The following is a 25,643-nucleotide window of genomic DNA, read 5'->3' on the forward strand; positions in this document are numbered from 1 at the left end:
ATTGAGGCGTTGTAGAAGGGTGCTGTGGCAGACTGTATCGAATGCTGCAGAGAGGTCGAGGAGGATGAGGGCGACTGTGTCTCCGTTGTCCAGTAGAGTTCGAATGTCGTCTGTTGCTGCGATGAGGGCGGTCTCAGTGCTGTGTTTGGCTCGGAAGCCGGACTGTGAGGAGTCGAGGGATTTGTTGGCTTCGAGGAAAGCGGCGAGCTGGTTGTTGACGGCTTTCTCGATGACTTTTGCCGGGAATGGAAGAAGCGAGATGGGGCGGTAATTTTTGAGTTCGGTGGGGTCCGCTGTTGGTTTTTTCAGAAGGGCAGTGAGTTCGGCGTGTTTCCAGTCTTCTGGGAAGGTAGCGGAGTTGAAGGAGCAGTTGATGACGCCTCGGAGGTGCGGTGCTATGACGGAGTCTGCTTTGTTGAAGATGTGGTGAGGGCATGGGTCTGTGGGGGATCCTGAGTGGATGGAATTCATCAGGCGGGTGGTGTCCTCAGTGGAGATTGGGTTCCAAGCGTTAAGGGTGTTCACGGGGGGAAGGTGGTCAGCAGATGGTAGGGTGGGTTGGTTTCCGGGTTGGTTGTCAAAGCTGTTGTGGATGTCTGCAATCTTGTTGTGGAAAAAAGAGGCTAGGGAGTCGCAGAGGGTTTGAGAGGGGGTGATGTCGTTGGAGTTGGCCGAGGGATTGGAAAATTCCTTGACGATGTTGAAAAGTTCCTTGCTGTTTTGGAATCAGATTTTTAAGAGGTTAAACGATATTGTGGGTCTTTCGCTTGTTCCGGACCCCATACTGGCCTTGCTGGGGTATACGAAGCCACTACGAAAAAATGCTCGCAAATTGATTGCCATTGGTCTTCTTTCTGCTAAACGAAGACTAGCAGTGAGATGGATGTGGGGGCCTGTACCTACAGTTGTGGAGTGGGAAAAAGATATGGTGTATTGTAATACCCATTCGGATGTTTATAATGAACTGCTTCCACCCTGCAGCCGACCATTAAGCTTTTGGAGTCTGTTTACGCAATATCAATTGTCACGCCAATGTAATAACGAAGAGCAGGGTTGAGTATTTTAGAAATACCACTGTTTTTTACTAAGCAGCCCTACTTGGGATACACAGGTTCTATTGACATACCCTTTTGGGGGTGGGTACTTGCCTTTCTGCACGGTTTCTTAGTTTATGCATATGGAAGGATGAGTAGCTGTATAAGTGGTCGTTTCTCTCCTTAGGTCCATTTTATCAATGTGACCCTGCGAGCATGGTAATGATATGTCACCTGATTATGTGATCTGTTTATTTTGATTGATTGTATATCTCGTTTCTTTTTATACTTTATGTTAAAATCCAATAAAGAAATTATTTAAAAAATAATAATTCCTTCCTTCAAACCTCCTTTTTTATGATAATGTATAGGGATCCAGAGTCTGCATACATTTGTATGCATCACACATAAAGCTTTCTTTTTTTAGTATCTTGGCTGTTTGCATTCAAAACAAATGAATCTCTAGCATCCAAAGAGTTTGTTTGGTGAAAATCCTCCTCTTCGCTGGAACTTTCTTTGCCAAAACACTTGACTTTATTGTTCTTTTTCTTTCTGCAAATTTTAGGGAAATGACCTACCATGCCACATGAATTATATTTTTGCTTTAAAGCGGGACATGCTTTACTGCAATCAAATGTGATTTACTATCACAGCAATACATCAGAGATTTCTTTGGATTACTCCTTACACTAAGATACGTTTTCTGAAATTTAGAGGACCTAAGTTCTTTGATTTTATCCTTCCCATTCTTTCATCATGAATTTATTTTGTTTCCAATTTAACAGCCTTAGTACTTGTGGACAATTCGGCCATTCTTGTTATTGCTAGGATACCCTTGAGCTCAGAGTCCCTATTTACTTATAACCTTTTTTGTATTGGGGTATCCTTAGCGTGCATGACTACCTGAGCTCTAAAAAATTCTTCTTGTAAACTCCCAGATTTACATGCCACCTACAATTTCTTAAAAGTAGCAGAATATTCAACAATGGTATCATTTATCAACCTGCTTCCTCTAAAATAACTTACACCATAAAATACCTATACAGACATTAAGGGCAAAGTAATTATTAAAATCAGCAATTGTTTTATCAAATACATTTATATTGCCTTCTCCTGAATCTTTAGACATATGTCCATATACTTCTAATGCTTCTGGCCTAACAGAGTGTAAAAATATTAATTTTCTTTGTTCTGCAGACATATTTCCTTCATCAATTGTTGCCAAATACCTGAGGAAATATGATTTCCATTATGCCCACTTCACACATGGGCTACCACCTGCGGCCAGAATGCTTGCAGAGTAGATAATGTACAATGTTGGCAAACGTTGATGCTCATAATAATGCAGTGAATTAGTTCAATGCCCCTTCTTCACCCTATGAAGTCGTTCACTGTCCAAACTTCATCCCTGAGATAGGCAAAATTGTATGACAATGTTGATCCAAGAGTACAGTGTTCTAGGTATCAAAACGAATATGCCGTGACAATAAGTTTAAATAAAGATGATAAAGGTATCAACAAAGTGACTCTTAGACCAAATACACTATTTCTACAGAAATCGTTCCCAAAGGATTTCTGCATTAAGAGTCACATCTTCCTCCTTGTTAAAAAAAAACAGTTGTGAAGAAATTTCCTTAAGAGAAATTATTCCTTTAAAGTAAGTTGAAGTTGTCTACTTTCGTGCAATCATTATCAGCACGTCATAATATTAAAAAATTGCAGCACGTTACGTGACCCTAGCAGGTACTTCCATCATTTGTTACAGTGTTTCACAGCTAGTGATGATGCAATGACACTGAAAGAAGCAGACTGAGCTGTACGTGTGAAACACACAGCTCTATGTTGCATTCGGCGAGTTGCTACTTGCCACAGGATGACACTGGAGATCACGGCCAGAGTTGCACTTGAAGAATGCAGAGCTCCATGTGTCGCTGACGATTACCAGTTCAAAGGATGCAAAAGTGAAACACTTACCACTCAACAATGATAAGTAGAGAATTTACAAAACACATATTACTTTACCAGTGCATCAAAGGAAGGTCGCATAACCTTGATGGAAATGCTTCCCAGGAGTTTTACTGTGAACTTGAATTTTTAACTAGGAAAGTTCCTAGACAGTTGAAGTAACCAAAATGCTGTGTAAATTCTACTGTGTTCCAGATGCTCATCACCACATTTTAATAAAGAAGTCCACTTATATGTTTTACCGAGTTTTTTTTCCAGGTCTGAGCACTTGGAGCAAGAGCTCCTGTAAAAGCTTCTTGCTCCTCTGCTTCTCCCAGGCAATTGTTCTCACAGGGTTCCAGCATCCAACAATCATGGTTCTTGAACCTTGTGACACTGCCTTCCTTGAGAATAAGGTAAGAAAAAACATAACTGCGGTATTTCCCATTGAATTACTTCCATGTAATTTAGGATCCTTCTGAATTCTTCCTCGTTGAAAGGCATCTTATCTTATCTGTCTTTAGAAGGGTTTGGGCTCTCCTTGCAGAAAAAATATCATCCAAAACAGTAAGTATCACAGATGTAGGAGCCAAGAAATCCTGGTTTGCCAATGGAAGTTCGGAATATTCATTCACAACTACAAATATGTACTTGTCAGAAAATATTGGTCCAAAGAGCTATCACTGTCAGCACTTAACCTGGAATTTCATACACCTTAAGTTCTTCCTGGAAATGGGTTCTAGCTCTGCATTGAAGTAAATGACAGGATTATACAATTTTCTGAACTTGACTGTCAAATCCTGGAAACCACACTTAACAATTTTTGGTTGTGGTTATCCCTATATGACGCTTCTGTGCAAGGTCAATTACGTGCCGTTGTAATGCATGCTATGTCACCAACCTGTTCCTCATAATGGTATTCCACTTGATGCAGCAGTAAGGTCTGCCTCATCTTTTGCTTTACTCCAGGGAGAAAACATACTGCATTATATACATGGGTTTCTATTTGGCTCCATCTGTTAATGTTAATTATTCTTTTTACCTCTTGTATTGTGCAATTGACAATCACTACTTGCATTGATCCTTTTTCTGAAATAATTTTTGGAATGGCATTCTTTTTGTTTACGTTTTGTTTACAATATTTGTTTATTAGTTGCAATGAAATACAAGTTAGGTCCATAGAAAGTTAGACATATCCAGAGCAACATCAGGCACAAGAAGCATTAATTATTTCATAACATAAAGTCACAAATTCCTTACAGTAAGCTGTAAGAATGAACCAATACACCCATCCTCCTCAAAAGCACATTAGTATCTAAATCATTAATAAACAAACAACCTCTTCAATAAATAGACATATTTTCATTTATTAAGACAAGTCACCATTTGCAAAATATGCAAATTATAAATTATTTTAACTACACTTCAATTAATTTCAAAAACTATTTATCATCTAATGCAAAAAACAATCTGACGTTTATCCCTATTTCATTGTATTGCGTCCTGCCATAACCCTATAAAAACCCACTTTATTCATACCACACACAATCTCACTTACACCATGTCATGAAAACAATCCTTTAGCACCATGTACACCAACACTAAAACATATAAGTTTATTCTGTTGGACATTAAAAGGGGTGAACACCAATCAACCTATTGGCCATTCTCCTTACCACCAGTGTGGACCAAATCATTAGCTTACCCATTAGTATTACTGGGCGATGGTGGTAATATAAACTGGTAATAGTATATTTGGACATTTCATGAGAGAACATTCTAATTCCTCCCAGGGCCTTGCCTCATCTAGAGCTTGTATGAAATGTAGCGATTGTGATTAATGAAATGCTAGGCTATATGACAACATTATCCGGCAGCCAGAGCACCCTTGAAATAGTATGCGCCCATAGCTTGCTCGCTTTCAGCAATATTTGTGGCTACTCCATATGTATGTCCTTATGGTTCTGAACTTCTGCATGCCCAAATATATTCAGTAAAGGAAGAGCCCAGAGCCATATTCCAGTCCCCGCCCATTAGGAATGACATCCATCTAAATTCAATCTGTCAAGTTGGGACCAAAAGTGTTGTCTTTTGACGTTAGGATCATATATTGAACCAACAACCAGAGTCCTGTCTGTTATTTTCAACATGGCAAAAACCCATCGACCCTCTTCCTCTACTCACTTCTAATGAATTCTTCATCTACTCACGTCTAAAGAACTCTGTGAGGGAGTCCCTTATTGATAAGACTCGCTACACTTCATTTCTTAGTGCATGTTCTGGAATGGAAGGTGTTCTTGAGAGTCTACTATTCTTCTACTACTCACAACTGTCCCCAACCACTCTCTCTTAACCGCTTGAGACTCTTCTTGAGACCAATAAGTCTCCATAATGAGTGCAATATCCATTGTTTGGTAATCAAAGAATGATAAACTTTCTTACATTTGCTAAAATGTGACATACCATTGACATTTTGAGGCATGATCATTAAGACTGCTGGCATTGTACCATTCACAACCAAAACGATAAGAAATAATGAGCAACAGACAATAGAATTGGAAGGCAGGCCTTGAATGTAAACCAGTGGTGGCAGCATCCCTGAAATGTGTAGACATTAGTACGGAGCCTAACAGTCCAATATATATGTTGTGGTACAGAGAAGGAAAAGGTGGTAAAGGTAAACTAACTCAGGAAAACAACGACCCAGAAACCAAACCAGTATGACAGGTTCTAATACCTGTTAGTTACGAGCTAGCTCCCATACCGCTTGTCACCACCAGCCTCCCACTAATATCACCAGCAAATTTAAAGGATGACAGGATTTTATCACCATAAATATAGGAATATAATACTGCATATCCAGTAAGAGGGCACTACAAGGCCCTCTGTCTCTATGCATATAAGCAATGAAGTAAGAAGGTACGAGGAGTCTCTAATCCTCTTGTTCAAAGTATTCACATTTGTTAGCAAGTATCGCCTACCCTCCACCACTCCCCTAAAATACGACTTTCCCCGGTGTTTTTTCATTAGACTTGATTAAGAATAGTAAATGGGAGCCAGTTTTCTCCACCCTCAAGTATGCACTTTCGCCAGTTCTTGTTTGGACTGAAGTTAGAATAGTAAATCTGACAGCCCCCTATGTATACACTTTCTCCAGTGTTTCTTAGGCTGCAGTTAGAATAGTAAATCTTTTCCTCCAATGGATGCACTTTCCCCAACATTTATTAAAATGGAGTTTGAATAGTAAATCTTCCCCAGTATATGCATTTTCTCCTTTTGTTAGACTAAAGTTAGAATAGTATATCGAACAGCCACAATGTATGTATTTCCCCAATTGTTGTAGCGTTCTAGTCTGAGTAGTGTATGTGAACTGCATTTGAATTTGATTACTTATGTTTTTAGTTGGTGGTTAGGTTACGTTTTTATTTCAATATGGATTTTTATACAATATGTTGACATTTCATTTCAAAGTATATATTTTTCAAATAATTTATTTAAGGGATTTTTATTTTGTTTTGTGTTTTAAAATATTTACTATTTGTTTGTAATGTGATTTAGTATTCGAAAAATACTAGTTTTTTGTTACAGATTTATAAAATGTATTTTAATGGTTTATTCAATATAAAATATTTGAAGTGTTGTAAAAAAATACTCATTTTAAAAGGTTATATTGTGTTTTTAATAAACACTAATATAACTTCTATTTATTTCTGTTAAAAATGTACCTTACTTTATCATTTAACATAAGAATTGTTATGTCAATTGTGACACTTCTTTTAAAGTTACATGTATTTTAGGAATTCTTTTTTAAAAGGTAATACAATTTTGTTTTTTGTTTATGTATTATATTTTTTTAAACATGAATTTAACTTTACACTAATGTTAATTACAATGAAATATGTACCGATGCAATGTTGCGTATAGTCGATAATCTAGTACTTTGTAAAGTCGATATTTTGACAATTATATTTTTGTACCACAATATTTTTGTTGTTGATCTTTCATCATAGAACCACTCACTTCCACTACTGCCTCATATGAGTAGATTCTGCTTTTCATGCTCATTGGTCATCACACGAGTAGGAATTACTATTACCATTATGCCAGGAATAGTCACACTTAAGGAAAATTGCACACAATATATCTAGTATTAATACCATTGTGCAGGGGCCAACGTTATGTCATGAAGCGCCATAATTTTGTCAAGAACATCCACAATATGTCAAGAATGGCCACAATTAAACCATGGGCCAAACAGAATTATACTACAAGTCCTCATAATATGTCATGGATGGGCACCACTGTGCCACAGATAGCCACGGTTATGTCAGGAATGCCCAGCCGCTTGTGCCAGGAGCACCATTATGGTACAGCATCAGTTTGGGCATTCAATATGAGGTCTCAATAAGAGCAAACCCTCATGTTTTTTACATAGGCAGTCACCAGGGTATAGTAGTCATAGAGTGATAGAGGGGTAATGACACCAGCCCTCCTATACTTTTAGGATCATCTTTTTCTTTCTCTGCCAATATAATTCTAGGTTGGTGTTCAGAACTGGGCACAATATACATAGGATGCGATCTTAGAACTAGACACCAAACTCCCTAAAACTAGCCAAAAAATTATTGGTGAGGCCTTTGGAAAGGGCTCGATATTCCAGATGAGGCCTCCAGAACCAAGTGCAGTATACAAACATGAGTTTTGAACAACTGGGCGTAATTATTCCTATGATGTCTTGAGATGATGCCACCAGAACTTGAAGCAGTAGCACGGATGAGGTCTCCAGACATGGGCAAGGTATTCCAAAAGAAAGTACATCCGTTATTTCGTACAAAATGGACACTCTTCTTGAATGTGCTGTTGTTTTTGCTCCGATCAGACTCAGTGGCGTAACAAAACATGAGGGGGCCCCCCTGCAAAGTACATGGAGGAGCCCCCCACCGGACTCACTCAGGAGCTTTCAGGCCGGGTCACTGACCTGAAGGGGATCCTTGGAGCTCGGGGGCCCTCTGCACTGCAGAGGCAGCTGGGGCCTTGTTACGCCACTGCCACAAGGTTCTCACAAATATGCCCCTGGTCTTTACAAACCACTTCTGATATGGCAATGTCACGATTAAACAAACGTGAAAACATTCACATTGAAATAATACCTACACCCAACAACCTTTCTTTAAGATCTTACCACCTGTACCTCCTTTGCACCTGTTGATGCAACCAACCTTGATGCCGCCCTTGCAGGCTGCGCCCACAGAGCCCCCTTCAGATTCTGCCCGGAGAAGCTAAAGGAGCTCTGTTTCTGCTTCTCAAGACTCCCTTGTTGGAATTGTTGAGTCTTCCTTTAGGACACATCACCTTCCTCACTGCCTGGAAAAATGCCATTGTGAAACCCCTCCTGAAAAAGGTTTGCTGCACCCTCGGGATATTAATAACTTCAGTCCAATCTCTCTCACCATTCTGGGTCAGTTAATTGAAACACTACTTTTCCAAGATCTTCAAACATTTGTGGGAGAAAACAATATTTATACCTTTCTCAACTGGATTTGCAGTTTTGCTGGAAATATTTGAGAGTTCCTGGAAAGCTCCACAGCCCCCTGCAAAGCATGGCCCAGAAGTTAGATCTATCACTGGAGGCAGACGGCGGCACCCAGATCTCAGCCCTGCAGCCTTTGTGAAGCCATTGGCTGGATAACTGTCTCCTGTGTGGAACAAGCTGCGCCTGCCTGCCTCTGCCTGCTCCTGTCGGATCCTGACTGCTCCTGTCTGGTCCTGCCTGCCCCTGCCTGATCCTGACTGCTCCTGTCTGCTCCTGTCTGCTCCTGCCTGCCCCGCCTGCTCCTGTTAGACCCTGCCTGCCCCGCCTGCTCCTGTCAGAACCTGCCTGTGCCGCCTGCTCCTGTCTCCCCCTGCCTGCCCGCTCCTGTCTGCCCCTGCCTGCTCTTGTTTGGCCCTGCCTGCTACTGTCTGCCCCTGCCTGCTCCTGTCAGAACCTGCTTGCCCCTGCCTGCTCCTGTAAAGGCCCTGCCTGCTCCTGTCTGCCCCTGCTTGCTTCTGTCTACCCTGCCTGCTTCTGTCAGACCTGCTTGCCCCTGCCTGCTCCTGTAAAGGCCCTGCCTGCTCATGTCTGCCCCTGCATCCTCCTGTCAGGTCCTGCCCGCTCCCGTTTGTCCCTGCCTCTGTCTGCCTGTCCATGTCTGACCTTGTAACACCATGCCTGCTCCTGTCTGCCCCTGCCTGCTCCTGTCAGACCCTGCCTGCTCCTGTCTGCCCCTGCCTGCTCTTGTCGGCCCCTGCCTGCTTTTGTCTGCTCCTGCCAGCTCCTGTCAAGCCCTGCCTGTTCCTGTCTTCCCCTGCTTGCTCCTGCCTGCTCCTGTCTGCCCTTGCCTTCTCCTGACAGCCCCTGCCTGCTCCTGTCTACCCCTGCCTGCTCCTGCCAGGTCCTGAAAGTCCCCCTGCTTCCGTCAGGTCCTGAAAGTGCCCCTCGACTTTCTGGCCTCAGCTTTGTATCAAGTGGAATCTGGGCCAGTCCTGCAATCCTATTAATCTTTACTTTTGACCTCAGGAGGGACTGAACATTTATTCCTTCTCATGTTGTGAACCTCAGGGCTCCTTCGATCAGTTCCTTTCACTTGCATTTTGCTTCTTTCTCTAAGGCCTCTGCTCCTTTACTGTTGGATACTTCTCCCCTCCCAGCTCCACTTCTCTCTACATCATTCTTGAGGGCTCTTCTTGGGAGTCTTCGGTGCGAGCACCACCCACACTGCTACCTTCCCAGGTTCTTAACTTAGGGAAGATGCTTTGCTACTAAATGAAACGCTGCTAAAAGCCCGTTTTTCAGTCACTCATTTCCAACCAGGCTAGTAATCGGCATGGATTGTTCTCATCAATGAATCCTCTCCTTCTTCCTCCACTTCCTGAAGCTTAGATTTATTTCCCATTTAGAGCTCATGATTTCCTCTCTTTTACCACTAAAATGTACAGATCTATTCTTTCTCTTCTCAATAAACTCTCTTATATTCTTATCCTGTAAGAAGAGCTTTCTGCAGTGCTTGGCCCATGGGTCGCCCACTCTCTTGCCAGGGCCTAACGAAAGTTGAAGGGGCCCCCCTGCAAGGTACACAGAGGGCCCCTCCCGCTCCAGATTTCATCCGGAGCTCTCGGGCCTCAGTACTGTGCTGAGGGGGCCCCCTGCAGCTCGGGCCCCCCAGCACCGCGGGCGCTGTGGGGGACTGTTTTACGCCCCTGATCGGACTTTGCACAGGTTAACGTGCTGTATGCAGGCAGGTCTGTGTTATAACTTAAGTGTTACCATTCCTTTTCCTTAGCTATGTCTTCCCTACTGCTCAGCCAGGATGAGGGCTGGAGTGCTTGGTGATCAGTGGTCGAAGTGGGCGGGAACGGCAGCGCACGGCATGCCCCGACTTCTTTAATTCTATAGATTCCGTTCCCCCACTTTTTTATTTTGAACATGCGTCCCTGGACGTAAGAACTATCCAAGGCCTGCAGAGAGGGCTCGGCATTTGTGGCTGTCGGGGACGGACGGGGAGCAGAGAAGGAGAAGGTCTCCGTCTCTTGCTTCCTGCCCAGACAAGACAAGGAAGGTGTCCGCTTCTGCTCAGCCGCTGGCAGCTGCCCCCCCTCTCTTTTTTTTTTTTTTTTTTTTTTTTTTTTTTTTTGAAACCGTTTATTACAATCTCGAATATATACAGGTATGGGCCTACAACCTTCCGGCCGGCCGCTAAAGTGACAGCAATTAGTGACATATATACAATAAGGCACTTGGCGTTACAGAGACGCTAAAGCAGGATGTATCAACAACGTGGGCCACATGACTCTGATCCCACAATACGGTTTCGTTTTATACAACACTAACAACATAAAACCACACCCGCAAGGCAACCCGAGAGCAAGAGTGACAACATATGCTCCTCAAATGGGGGGACCCCAACCATATACTAAAATCGAAGGAGGGGAAGGGAAATAGGTCCGGGACTGGGAAAACACTGTGCCCGGGCTTGGGGGAGGGGGTCATCTAGGGGGACGGAGCTGGTGAAGCGGGAGGCAACAATGGCGGCTCGCAAATACCCCCGCGGTAGGCGTTCCAGGGGCCCCACACCTTCAGCCACGCCCCAGGCTTACCCCGCGCCACATACACAACCTTCTCTCGGAACATGCACCAATCCATGTGTTCTTTCCAGGCCGACACTGCCGGGGGCCTCTGGGATCCCCACAGTTGAGCGATGTCACGTTTAGCGATCATATAACCCAGCGTCACCCATCGCGTCTGTGGAACCGAGTAGTCGGTTGGTTCCCACACATTCAGCAGGCATCTCCTTGCTTCAGGCACCAGCACGACATGCGTAACCGCTCGCAGGACCCCATGCACACCACGCCAGAATCGCTCCACCCTCGGACATTCCCACAGAATATGTAAAAAAGTCGCCAATGCACCGCACCCACGCCTACACAGTCCATCCTCGGCATAGCCCATACGCAGAAGCCCTGGCCCCGTCATGTACACCCGGTGAAGTATCTTAAGCTGGACGAAGCGAAGGCGAGCCGGGATCGCCACCTCCTTCGGGGAGGCCACCGCGGAAATCCAGTCCTCGTCGTCCAGCTCCAACCCATCGGCAACCCAAGCCTCGCGGAGCCCAGTCAGTAAGCCCGAGCGGTCATTAATCAACTTCTTGTAGATGAGGGAGATCGTGCTGTCCGGAACGTGGCCATCTAGCACTCTATCCTCCAATGGGGAGGACTCCGGGATGGCGGCCACGTCTGGGAAGACTGAACCCAGAGCGTGACGGACCTGCAGGTATCGAAAGTATTCACTGCCCTGCAGCTGAAACTCCGCCTGCAGTGTCTCAAATGTTTTGAATCCTCCCCTCGTCCAGAGGTCCCCCACTGTACTAATGCCTATCGTGTCCCACCTATCGAAGCCCTTCGAGGTCCATAGGGAGCCCAACCTCTCAGACGCATACAACGGTGACGCCCGGGTCAAACGGTCCTTCCATCCCATAGCTGCATTGGCCGCGTGCCATACTCGCACCATGACACGCGTGGGTCCCGTAAGGCGGGAATCGGGCACGCTAGTGTAGAGCGCTCGATTATAATCGCCACCGGGCAGGAGCATCTTGTCCATTTCAAATGCCGGGTTTAAGGCGGGCCCGTAAAGGCCATGATTAATTGCAGCTAATTGGGAGGCCCAGTAATACCGCTTAATATCCGGGAGGGCAATCCCTCCGTCATACCACGGGAGCATCAACTTTGCCAGGGCTATACGCGGCCTCCCGTCCCAGAACAGGCGGCGCTGCAAACTCTCCACCTCACGGAAGTAACGCGCCGGGACCAGATCCATCAAGTTCTGGAGAGCATACAAAAAGCGCGGCAAGGACATCATCTTGAACAATGCCGCCCGGCCGAGCGGTGAAAGCGGCAAGCGCCGCCAGCGCGTGACGTCCTCCTTCAGGCGCTGGAGGGGGGGAAGCAAATTCCGCTCATAGCGGGCCACCGGGTCCAGCGTAATATAGACGCCCAGGTAACGAAACCCCTGCGAGGCAATCTGGATCGAGCAGCCCCGCGGGAGAACAGGAGCCTCCCCGGAAAGAACATAGATACAGGATTTAGCCCAGTTGATGACAAGACCTGAGTTACGGCCGAAGGAGCGCAGAACATCGACCAGGACAATCAGTGATTTACGCGGGGAGGCTAAGTACAACAGGATGTCGTCGGCGTAGAGGGACACGCGGTCCTCATACTCAGGGGTCCAACGGAGACCACGGATAGAAGGGTGCCACCGCAGCCACTCCGCCAGGGGTTCCAAGGCCAGTGCAAACAGGAGCGGCGACAGGGGGCAACCCTGTCGCGTGCCCCGTCCCAGCACGAATGGGGCCGAGACTCGACCATTCACCACCACCTGCGCCAATGGGTCGGAGTACAACAATTTGACCCAGCTGATGAATCCCGGGCCAAATCCAAATTTCGCCAACATCGCCCAGATGTACGGCCACTCGAGCGTGTCGAACGCCATGGTGGCGTCCAAGGACGCCAAGATGGCCGGCTCCCGCACGAATGGAACACGCGCGAGCACCCCGTGCAAGCGCCGCAAGTTAAGAGCCGTGTTGCGATGGGGAATGAAGCCGGACTGGTCTTGGTGGACCAGATCGCCCACCACGCCGACCAGCCGGTTGGCAAGCACCTTGGCGAGGATTTTAGGCTCCGCATTCAAGAGCGAGATCGGCCGATAGGATGTAACACGGTCTCGCGGTCTCCCCTCCTTGTGGATAACCACGATGGTAGCTAGACGTTGGTCCGGCGGGAGGGAGCCCCGCGAGTGGGCCGCAAGGAACATCGCACGGAGGTGAGGTGCCAGTACATCCGGTCGCAGCTTATACAATTCGATAGGAAGGCCATTCGGGCCCATGGCCTTGCCCGAGGCGACCGAGCGTATGGCGAGGGCGATTTCATCCGAGGTGGGAGCGGCATCCAACGAATCCCTGTCCCCAACTGAAAGCGAGGGCAGCGCGATGTCCCGCAGCAGGGCATGGGAGTCCTCCTCCGAGCAGGGAGAGACCGGAGAATATACCTCGCGGAAATAATCCGCGAAGCAAGAAACAATGCCTTCCGGCTCAGTAATTCGTACACCATCCATCCTCTCAATCAGCGGGACCACACGACTAGCTCTCTCCTTCTTATCCAACCACGCAATCAGTTTGCCAGCCTTATCACCCACATCATACAGTCGCCCCTGTTGCTCTCTGCTAAGGCCCCTGGCCGCCTCCGTGACGAGGGCCCTATAGGCCGCCTGTTTAAGGTGTAGAACATGCAGCGCCGCGTCAGTCACCCCACTCCCCAGATCCCCCTCCAATTCAGTAATTTCGGCCTCCACCCGGGTCACCTCCTCCTGTGCGCGTCTGCGGGCATGGGAGATAAAGGAGAGGGCCTCCCCTCTGAGAACTGTTTTAAAGGCTTCCCACAGGGAGATAGCCGACGGAACGGACCCCACATTCTCCTCAAAATACCGTTGCAATGATTTAATCAGGTCAGCGCGAATAGTGGGGTCACGCAAGTACCAAGCATTGATTGGGGCTACCCTGCCCTCTCTCCTCGGGAAGACACCCAAGTGCAACAGGAGCGGGGAATGATCTGAAATACCCCGCGCCAGATGGCGCACCTCTCCCACCCTCCCAGCATAGGCCGCAGGGACAAGGACATAATCAAGCCGCGAGAGGCTACCATGGGCACCCGAATGGAAGGTGTACTGCAGCTGGGTGGGATGCTTTAAACGCCAGCAGTCCACCAATCCCAGTGTGTCCAAAAGGCCCGCTAACCACGCCTGTGCCCGGGGGAGGTCCCTAGGGGGATGACGATCCATAGTCCCAGAGGCCACCGCATTGAAATCCCCCCCAACCACCAGAAGCCCCCCCGGGAGGTCAAGAAGGAGGCGTCCCAGATCTGCAAAGGTGGTGGACTGTAGCCCCGGTGGGACGTACACAGAGACAAAGACAACTACCCTGCCCTCCATCCTCCCCACCAAGACAGTGTAGCGTCCCCTCTCATCATGGCGCACCTCGTCTATTTCTAGCGGGAGCGAGGTCTTGATCATGATGCCCACCCCCCTCGAGCCTGATGTGAAGCCCGAGTGGGCCACCAAGCGAAAGCCACGGCGATTCATGGCACAAAAGGAGTTACCAAGAAGGTGTGTCTCCTGCAGAAAGACCACATCAGGCGAAATCCGTTTCAAATACTGCAGGACCACACCCCGCTTGATCCTATCACCCAGTCCGTTAACATTCCAGGACAACAAAGTCAAATCCCTACCCCCCATCACATAACGAAGCCATCATTTGTCCCCCCCAGAGCATCTCAAAAACAACAGTACAATAACGGGTTTGCCTTGCGGTAGAAACGAACCACACCCCACCCCAACCCACCCAACCCAACAGAACTCCCCCCACCCTGCACCCCTGCATGAGCCCAAACAGCCCCCCCAAAGTGCAGTGTGCCTGTCGCCCCATAGATAAGAAAACTAACTAGTCCCCCAGAGGAGGAGGGAGATCCCCCAAGAGACCCCACACGACCTCCACAGGAGGGGAACTTACCCTAACAGTCAATAGTGACAACAACGCAGTCCAGAGCAAGGCCCACCATTAGTCCCTCAGTCCTGATCCGGCGGGCCCTCCCCACCAACCGCACCCCCCCCACCCCCCCGGTCCCGATCTCCGGGCAAAGTGTCTAGCCAGTCCCCGGCCACATCGGGTCGATCAAAAAAGTGCGTGTGGCCATCCACCTCCACTCTCAGCTTAGCTGGAAAAAGCATCGCATATTTGAGATTCAGGTCCCTTAAGCGACGTTTAACACCGAGAAAGCTCAGTCTCTGCTTTTGGACTGCCGGAGTGAAGTCAGGATAGAAATTGATGTCCATATTGTCAAGTTTGACCGGCCCTTGTAGCCTGGAAGTCTGTAGGATAGCGTCTCTGTCCCGAAAATTGAAGATCCGGGCGATGAGAGGCCTCGGAGGGGCTCCAACCTTAGGCCTACCCCCGGGGACCCTGTGGGCACGCTCCACCGCAAAGAATTTACTCAGCCCCCGAGGCTGGAGATGGGTGAGAACCAGGTCCTCAACAAATAGATCCGCTGCCTCCGCCTCGCGTCCCTCCGGCACCCCGATAATGCGGACGTTGTTCCTCCGGGCCCGACCCTCGGAATCCTCCAGCCGACGATTCATCAGGGCGCTCGCCTGGCCAAGCCTGCGCACCTCCTGTTGGAGGGCCGCTACGTCCGTTGTGAGGCCCGTGGTAGAGTGGGCCAAAGAGTCGACCCGGTCGTTGGTTTTAGACAAATCAGCCCTCACGAGGCCCACATCCACGAGGACCGAGTCAATCTTCTGCGCCAGAGTGTCGAAGCGCTGGTCCACAGAGGCCTTCATCTCGGCGATGGCACCCATGACGTCTCGGAGGGTCAGGTCCGTGGGCAGAGCGGAGGCATCAGTCGGGCCCGTGGGGGACCTACGCGGCGCCTCTGGGGATCCCTTCTGGAGGGTGTAGCGGTCCATACTGTTGGATTGCTGGGCCGCGCCACGGCGGGTCGATTTTATCTTAGCCCGATCGCCATCTTGTTTTGTGGACATGGTTTCAATCCCCAAGACGAGTCAATCTCCTCAAGAAACGGGGGGCCGACAATCCAGTTCAAGGGGTCCAGGGGGGAGCGACCACCGCTCCGCAGGACGGACCGCAGCTGGCGGACCGGCAGGGCACCCCAGCGAGACCACACCACCGCACACCGCCCCGCAACCCAACCTCGCCTGGCAGCAAGGAGGGCGGAAAAGCGAAAGTGAAAGTGCGGGGTACGCGAGTCACCCAGCCTTGCCCGCCGCTGTTGTTCACTTTGTGTCCGGATCGCCCCACAACTCCAGTACGGGGGGCCGGTGTGGAGAAGGCCGCAAACCGCAATCGATGCTCCTGACGGTGTCCGAGGTCCGATTTAAAAACGGAAAACGGGCGTCACCTCTGCTCGGGCTCACAAATACAGTCCCCTCATCTGGGACAGGATTCTGTCAGGATTTATGCAGGAGGTCGCGGAGGTCCTCGGGAGCCTCGCACCTACGCGGCCATCTTGGTTGCGCGCTAGGCTCCTCCCCCCCCCCTCTCTTTCTTGCTCTTATTCCCTGTCTGTCTAGCTCCTCCTCACTTACCGAAAACCGTGACTCAAGAAATGGTTTTTTCTCACCCTCTCTTTCTTCCTGTCGCTCATTTGTTCGCCTGTGAAATGGATGCAAAAAAGAAAAACACTTTTGCTGGAAATGCCGTTTTTACATTTTTCTATTCCAAAGTGCAGCCACGGAAATAAAAGGTTCAAAAAATGAAAAATCAGTAACTAAATAAAGCACGACGGAGTGTTCTTAAAGTGGCCAGATCGGTTTTATTCAAACCCCAAAAACATTAGCGTCACTTTACTGAGTTTGCCAGTGAAGAGCTGTTTTCCCCGGTGGGGAAGTTGGCCAAACCTGGAGGTACTGCAATACCTGGTTGATGGGTGGATTGGAAAACAAAAAGTGTACAGCGGCGTTGTGTTCACGAATGTTGTCTTTTTAAACCATACTGCTTACGTTTTGTAAGCATATAAGCAGTGGACATTGAAATGGGTCCTTTCTGGGCCCTGTAGTTTTCAGGCAGAAGCACTCCCTGATATCTGAATAGTGATTGTAAAAGCGTTAAGTTCATCATGTTGTTCCTGCTTACATTTCGCATGCTTTATTTAATCTTTCATTCCCTATGAGTGTTCGCTTTTTCCAGGATGTTGTTACTTTTTCCTCTAGGCAGCATATTGCTCTTGCCTAGTGCGTAAATTGAATTGAGTCGCATCCAGTTGTTTATAGCAGGTCAAATTGGATTGTAGTTGAAGGCAGTGTGAATTTCTCACAGTGGGGCAGTATGGTGTTCAGTGAGGGAGCGGATGTAGCACTGGGGGCAGAGCTGCCGAAGTTAGAACTGGGGAACCAGGTTCAGCCTTCATGAGCAGTCCCCCAGACCACTCTCCTGAGGGAGCACATTCCCATGCTAGACCTGAGAAGGCCCTGCAAAACCGGAAAAACCCTGGTGTCTTAACACCAGCTGGTGGACCCTCGCAGTGGCAAGTGTGGGTTCACCTTGAAGGCTTGCCCACCACAATCCATACTGAAGTTCACCTCCAGTCTTGTGGGCAGGCCTACGAAGTAGCAGACCCTAGAGCAACAGTGACTCTGTCACTGAGGTCACAGGACCCCTGAGAAGAGCCGGCTCTAGGGCGGTGCGACCGGTGTGACTGCAACGGGCGCTGACTTTGAGGGGAGGGCGTTGTAAATTATGGTTTTAAAAGCACTTGCTGCCTCCTTCCTGGCCTACAGCAATTTTCGGCAATAATAAAAATGTCATGATAACTCCAGTGAATAAAAGTCTTCCTAGAGCGAGAGCGGAGTTTTGTCTAGTGGAAGTTTTGACTCATGGAAAAATAGCGCAGAGGTTTTTTTAGTTGTTTTTTTAAATTAATTTATTTCAATTTCAGATTCAAAAAGAACACATACAGATGGTTATGCTGTAGCAATTGATGACACATTAACAGTTTGTACACTCGGGTGGCAGGAGATATCGACAATGAATTAGATGACAATCGTAGACAGACAAACACTTGATAGTAATCAATCAGGTATAAAATGTGGCAGTAGAGGATTACAGTACATTAATGACATGAGCAATCAGACATCAGTGATAGTCAACAGGTATGCAGTGAGCGGGCCCCAAATATGATGAGGTTTGGAAGTACTAGGCAATTCCTCAGCATAGATAGCACAGAGGGTTAATGTGCCTGCTGCTAAGAACATGTATAATGCCCATCTCAAAGTGCACATGTTGTAAATAGGTCAGTAGGGTACTGCTTTTGTCAGTAAGATCCTTTTGCTACTTGCAGTTTATAAGTTAAAACCCTAACAAAGAACAGTGAGCTATTAACTTTCATCTTAGAGCTGCATACAAACTGCAGGGTATAAACTAGAGCTTTATGGGTTTTTTTTTGCCCTAAGCCTTTGATTATCCTAATGTTGCAAAAAGTGTTCATTTGGATAGAAATCAATAATGATTATTAAAGTGAGCCCCAATCATGGTATTAAGTTTTAAATTTTGAGTTTGTGTTTCTCCAGATCAATCACTATTAAACTATACTGCCTACTAATATGGTTGTCATGTGACTCCTAGACCTTGTAGTCCTTTGTCTTATGTAACATTTCCCATACAGTAATTTATACACGTAAAATTGATTGTCTCTGTGTATATTGCTGACGACAGAAAATCCATGGCTCGGAAACAAATGGCGTGTGCTTCCACTTTTAAGCATTTTTGGGACATTCTGTGATTAGAAACATATCTCACTTTGTGAATTTATTTTAATGTTAATAACTCATATAAATCGTTAAATAATCATGTGTATCCATTGGTTGAATTACATAACATTATAAGCTGTAACTGGTCAGTGAAATGCCAAACAAATACTAAAGATTGGGATGTTTTGCGCATCCTGGCCACACCTCTAACTCCGCCCACTGATCCAATCCTCAGGTTATTCCCGCCCTCTGATTCTCCGCCCACAGTTCCCCTATTTTTGCCCCCACTTCGACCACTGTTGCTGATGATTGGAATGCTGAATGTTTGGTGATGTCAGCCTAGCTGCCTTAGCAGGCACAGTGCAGCCTGCTGTCTAGCACTAACGTGGGTAGGGGCATAGCATCAATGGTGCAACAGATGCAGTGGCATCGTGTCCAAGTGACCTGAGGAGATCACTGAGCACCGATTATGCGGCAGCTGTGACCCCTGGCTTGCCTCTTGTGAGCCCTCGTGCTGTTTTTGCGTCCTCTGCAGCAGAGATGGCAAAAGCAGTACAAAGCACAGAAGATGAACAGTGTTCTGATGAAAACTGTTTACTTTTTGCAGATCGCACTGTGAGATTACACTGTAAGTAGAATGCACACTCTTTATAATACAAAATAAATGTAAGCAAAAAATACACTTATTTTTTTTATGTTGTCACAGTCCGTTGGTGAAAATATGTGGAAAAATATGTTTCTGAGCAGAACCATCACTACTGTATTCCACAATTGATAGCTCATTACAAGCAATGATGTTTAAAAGTACAACAAAGAGTAGTAATTCAAGCCAACAACATAGTTTACATGCAATTTTAAGTCCCTATGAATTAGTACTAGTGTGCCTAACCACTACTGTTTTTTTTTTTTAATCTCTTTTCTGCATCTCCCTGTGATTCCGCTATACTATTCCTGTGTGAGGTATACTATGTCTGGTGGCATTTCATGGGATTCAGAGTCGAAGGTCATATTATGTCGCTTACTGTGATGCAATTGAGGTGAAAAGTGCTGTCACTTCTGGCTGTCATTTTGGCGAATTGACAATCAAGCGAGGAAAGCCCCTTGAACAGCTGGACTCCACAGAGGTGCAGCGGCTGTCTGTGCCAGACACAAGCAGGCTGCTTTCCCCTCCGCGTGCAAGCACCTTCTGACACGCAGGATGAAAAGAAAGCGCGTACGTGCCGGCTATGTGTAGGGGCAGGCGGGGGATGGAGGCTGCTCAGCCTACCCAAGGGTTGAGGGTGACGGACAGCCAGAGGCAGAGGCGCAACTAGAGCCAAATTTCTGGGGGGGGGGGGGGGCGCGAAGAAAAAATTTCGGGGGGGGGGGCTGAATCTTTTAAGCCATAGGCAGAGTCAGAGGCGCAACTAGAGCCAAATTTCGGGGGGAGTCTGAGCAAAAATTTCGGGGGGGGGGGGGCTGAACTTTAAGCAATCGGCAGAGTGGAGCTGCAGGGGCTCTTAGAAGGGGTGAAACAACAGCGAGGCCTCATTAACATGCAAACGGTCTTTTAAAGACCTGTGAAGTGCTCGGGTGCGGCTGTGTGTGCGCTGGGAAGCTGTCTCATCCCGGGCTGCCACACACGACGGGGGGGGGGGGGGGGGGGGCTGGCTGAAGCCCTGTGAGTCCAATGGGTGTTGCGCGCCTGGCCAGAGGTAGACCTTCGCTGCTGATATTCCTCTCCACCAATGGGGTGGAGAGGTGCCCTCGGATATAAAGGCCGGCAGCTCGTCTGGAAGGAAGAGTTTCACCGCTGAAGGCAGACACCTGGGACCTGTGCCGTTCCACTGGTGGAAGAGCCACGGCATCCTTTGTGCGCCTGCGCACAACCACGGACAGAAAGTAAGTGTGTTTTGTATTTTCATTGTTTAGTAGTCATTGAGGTTGATACAGTCTCTCTTGCTGCTGCGATGCACTTCAGGGCTCCTGCAGCACACAGGTAACGTGCAGCTCATTCGAGTACTTCCAGAATATTGGGACGAGTGCTGCCAAGTTCAGCACCAGGCCACAGTTTGGTGGTTTAATTGCCCTTTGCCCAAATCGTGTTATTTCTTTTAAAACCCTGTCAAACTTCTTCTTTCTCAAAGTTGACTCTGATAGTCCTCAGTTCATAATTACACATTGAAAATATGTTGCCGATGAAAATAACAGGGGCGTTGAAGTACACATCCGAAGGGTGCATTATAGTGTGTTTATTAACTGTGTTCGCGAGGTCTCAAACGAGTTTTTTGCACCCAGTCTTGCCAACCTACTCCGTGGCTGTTCAGGGAATTGTATAATCCGATTTTTGAGTAGTCCTCGTGCATTCGTGTGCAAAGCAGGTGATCTGGCACGGGAAGATTCGGAGCGTGATAAGGAGTGAAAGAAGCTTCCGGCCCCTCTCTAAACATGGACGCGTTAGAACCCGGGCCGGGTAGGCAAAGCCGGACCCGATAGGGGCCCGGGCAAAACGCCGTCCGGGGGCGGCGCCCCTCCCCCGGCCAACCCCCTCAGGGATTTGAATAAGGGCTAGGCCGACGGGTGCCAGGATTGGCCCCGAAGGCGTGAGCGAGCCCTCCCCAATCAGGGGTCGTGTTCGAGGGCCAGGGGGGGGAATAAAAGGGGGGTCACCGGGATAGGTGTTCACAAATCCCCCCCCCGGGCCAAGGGCGAACAAAGAAGAAACCCACCCACCCACACCTAAGAGTCGGGCGTCGCAGCTGCAAGGTGGAGGGTAGCGGGGGAGCTAGACAGACTAAATTAACAAAAGAAAGGGGAGAACCCAGTAGAAGATAGATGAGAGGCTCTCGCAATGCCTTGGGGATGCCGCACGGCAGGGGCACTGAGGGAGCCAAAAGGGCGGCACGCCGCCAACAAGGATTAGAGACAATACTCTCCCCATGACCCTTGGGATGCCTCACGGCAGGGGCTCAGAAGGAGACAAAAACAAAGGACCCAGTCACAAGAAGTGAAAGTAGATACACAAGAAAGGCCCTTGGGATGCCAGCCGGCAGGGGCCTCTGGGAGAAGGGAGGGCCCATGTAAGGTCACAGGGCGAGCGGGACGGCACTTGCGGCCCGGACAGGTCCAAACGGAGACCCGCCCAATCGGTAGCAAGCTGAAGCCTAAACCCGGAAGCAGGAAACGCAGAAAGGGTTCCCTCCCCTCCCAGTTGATTGATAGAACTGGGGCAAGAATAACCATGCAATATGTACATGACCATGAACAATGCGTTACGATTGTATAAAGTTGTTTTTGTGATATGAATAAACTGCGACCTTTTCAGGCACCCAACAGAAGTTGTCAATGGTGATTTGAGGTAGCAGAGCATAGCAGGAGGGTAAGAGGGGGGGAAAGCAGGGAGGGGGGATCCGCCGCCTGGATGGGGTTTGGGCTCCAACCAGCGCTTTAAGTGGGATGAAAAAATGTGGTTGGGAGGGGGTGTGGGTTTGAAAAAGGGCGTGGCCTTTTTTAATTAAGAGCATGGCTTAAACACACAAACTGCATTTCTCTGATCCCCAAAGTGTGCCACTCCACCCGTACTTTGGTTCTACTCTGAGTTTACTATTATTGCGTCCACATATATAAACTGACTAGGCCTGGGCAGAATTTCGATTACGCCGGAGTAATTTCAGTAATTTCGGTAATGCTGAGGGAATAAAGGCAACCCCCTAAGGAACAACTGATTCAAAGGTCAGGGAAAAGGGGGAGAAAAAACAACAGCAAATAAATAATATCCCTCTGTACCTGCATTTCTTTACATATGGCTTGTAATAAGCTCAGACATGAGGCACAAGAAGGCACTCAACTGCACACAAAACTGATTTTTTTTCTCATTTTTGTTTTTATTTATATCATTTTTTAATCATTCTTCTGATATGTTTCTTTTTTACACATTATTTCATATTTAGCATTTATAGATGATTGCATAAGACATCATAAAAAGTAAAGCAAAAGTACAAAACTATACAAATCTTATTATTACAAAGGCAGAATATGTACAGCAATATTGCTCAGAAATTATGTCAATAGAGTGCAACAACATAATATTCACAGCAAATGAGATAATACAAGCTCACCATCCCCCTTATTCATGCACACCTCTTCTCATACCACATAAACATCCCTTACACCCAATACACACATACTAAACACTCCAAACCCAGACTGCATACACAGATGAAACCATCGGGGTGAGAGACTCAACCCTCAAATGCTGTGCGGTGTAGAATTATCCCAGTAATATTGAGTGGACAAAGTGCACCTGATACTTGATGGTGGTGATACACCAACAATTGTAGGAGAAGTAGTCGCCGATATATATTAAGCATAAGAAACAAAAAAATATTTTCTTCCTCCCTTTCATCCTGCCCATTTCAAATCTTCAAAGTAAATGGTCCTGAAGAAGATGGCAAGAAAAGGAAAATAGGCCATCGAAACGTGTGTTAAACAGCTTTGTGTGTAACGCCCCAGTACACAGCACAGCATTTGAGGGTTGAGTCTCTCACCCCGATGGTTTCATCTGTGTATGCAGTCTGGGTTTGGGGTGTTTAGTATGTGTGTATTGAGTGTAAGGGATGTTTATGTGGTATGAGAAGAGGTGTGCTGTATATATTCTGCCTTTGTAATAATAAGATTTGTATATTTTTGTACTTTTGCCTTACTTTTTATGATGTCTTATGCAATCATCGATAAATGCTAAATATGAAATAATGTGTAAAAAAGAAACATGTCAGAAGAATGATTCAAAAATGATATAAATAAAACCAAAAATGAGAAAAATAGAAAAAATCAGTTTTGTGTGCAGTTGAGTGCCTTCTTGTGCCCCATGTCTGAGCTTATTACAAGCCATATGTAAAGAAATATAGGTACAGAGGGATATTATTTATTTGCAGTAATTTCGGTAATTCCGCGTTTCTCTTTGAAGTGGGATTACCATTACGTGATTACTCATACTCGTGTAATTAAGAGTAATTTAGGGAAGAAACCTTACAGTGAGAATACATTTATCGAACGGCCACTCACTATTCGTGTTCTGCTGTATTTAGCACTTTTTCTTGGTGCAAAATGCATCCTCAAGTCATTTTGCACTAAATAAAAGCGCTAAATGCCTGTAGTAAAGTGGGAAGAAGTCCTACTCCAAGAGCACATACAGTGAGTGTGAGCGGCTGCTCGTGCTTGCAATTTGTGTTCTGGTGCATTTAACGCTATTTCTTAGTGCAAAATGCATCCTCGCGTCCTTTTTGGATACAAGGGGGCATTTCTGTTCTTACATAATTCCACTTGATTACGCTATACTGAATTATGCATATTTTGCCCACCCCTAAAACTGACATACACCAAGGACCATCAAGGACTACTGGCTTTTTCAATGAGATTGTGAATTAAACATTACTGAGGCCTGTGGAGGTGTAGTGGTCTTCAGGGTATCCCAATCACTCCTGTTATGTTCACTCTATGTTAGACAACTACATCCTTTTTTTCCCTACATCTCATCCATCTGCATATCTCACACCTCATCTCTTTCCTCTTGAGCATCGTCTTTTCACTCTCTCCAGAACACACTTCCTTGCATCTCTTTCACTTAGCCACCCTCAAGCACACAACACATCCACTCACCTGTAATCACTGTATTTTCTTTTACGTTTGACTTGTCCATATTTTGACAACTGTGTATCTTCTTCACACACATTTGCACAGAATCACAGTTGCTTCTGGATTAGGTGCCTCTGCTCTGTGCGCTCTGCAGAGAGGCCAAGGATTGTGATTAGGTGCCTCTGTTCTGTGCACTCTGCAGAGAGGCCAAGGATTGTATGACCATATATTCTGAGCAACTTTTTAACCCACTGACAAGTACTGTGAGAAACTTGCACTGCCTTCAACCTCAAATTCAGAGCTCTCAATTGTGACCCCTTATAGACAGTGACCCCTTATAGGCCCCTTATAGACAGAGGTGATTCAGTACAAAGTAAGCACACTCCAGGAGTAACATGCTACACACAAAAAAATACAGAAGCACGACATCCTGGAATTGCTAAAACTCTTTGGGAAGATTATGTAAAATTTGAAATAAAAAACAGGAAGTATATTACTGACATTGATTACTTTAACTTTTTTTCACATTTATTGTTAAGAAATCGACCAGTGCTTTTGCCATTAAAGTTGAAGACATGAATCTAGGGCTCGATAGGGACTTTTTTCAATGTCCGTTTTTAGGTCGCAGCCTACCAGACAGCACAACTATCTGGTTTGCTGAAGACATCTTGGGGATCAGAAAGCTGGCCTAGGAATAGATTACGCCCATTACTTATTAATGACTTTGTGATTTGTAACCCACATTTTCTGGCTTTCTAATTGCTTGCTTTATTTGCTTTAGGCTGTTCTGCTTGAATTCGTCCCTCCCTTTGCCCAAAACTTGTTTACTGTATTCTTCCACAAACCTGCTTTCTGTAAACAGACCTTTAGATCTTGTTCTTATATTGTCACATTTGCCGTGCATTCAAAGATGGAGGTCAAATGTCAAGCTCTCTCTTGTAGGAGAGCTTGGTGTGCACTTCAAAGTGTGAGAATTTACGTGACAATCCTGCTGAGTATCCATATAAGAGGAGAGGGTGTAGGATGTTTTTTTTCCTACTACACAACACAAATTAAGTTTGCTGATGTTTCAGAATATATCAGAATCAGTACAAATGAACCACTTTCTTTTTTGTAATTCTGAAGTGTGGTGGAAACAAATATTTGAATATGATCAAAACATCAATACACTAGGTGATATTTGAACACATTATTGTTTGTGTGCA

At 46.8% G+C, this 25,643-nt stretch overlaps 1 protein-coding gene across 1 annotated transcript in view; it reads left to right on the plus strand.

The window, feature by feature from the left end:
* The first annotated feature begins 20,623 nt into the window (after nucleotides 1-20,623).
* Nucleotides 20,624-25,643, plus strand: part of KISS1 (KiSS-1 metastasis suppressor) — a 42,804-nt gene continuing 37,784 nt past the window's right edge. Inside the window, exon 1 of the mRNA XM_085599742.1 lies at nucleotides 20,624-20,706. The gene's annotated coding sequence lies outside the window, so the exon portion shown is untranslated. The remainder of the gene's footprint in view (nucleotides 20,707-25,643) is intronic.

Source organism: Triturus cristatus, chromosome 1_1 (assembly GCF_964204655.1).
Source record: "Triturus cristatus chromosome 1_1, aTriCri1.1, whole genome shotgun sequence".
In the NCBI taxonomy this organism is placed as follows: Eukaryota; Metazoa; Chordata; class Amphibia; order Caudata; family Salamandridae; genus Triturus; species Triturus cristatus.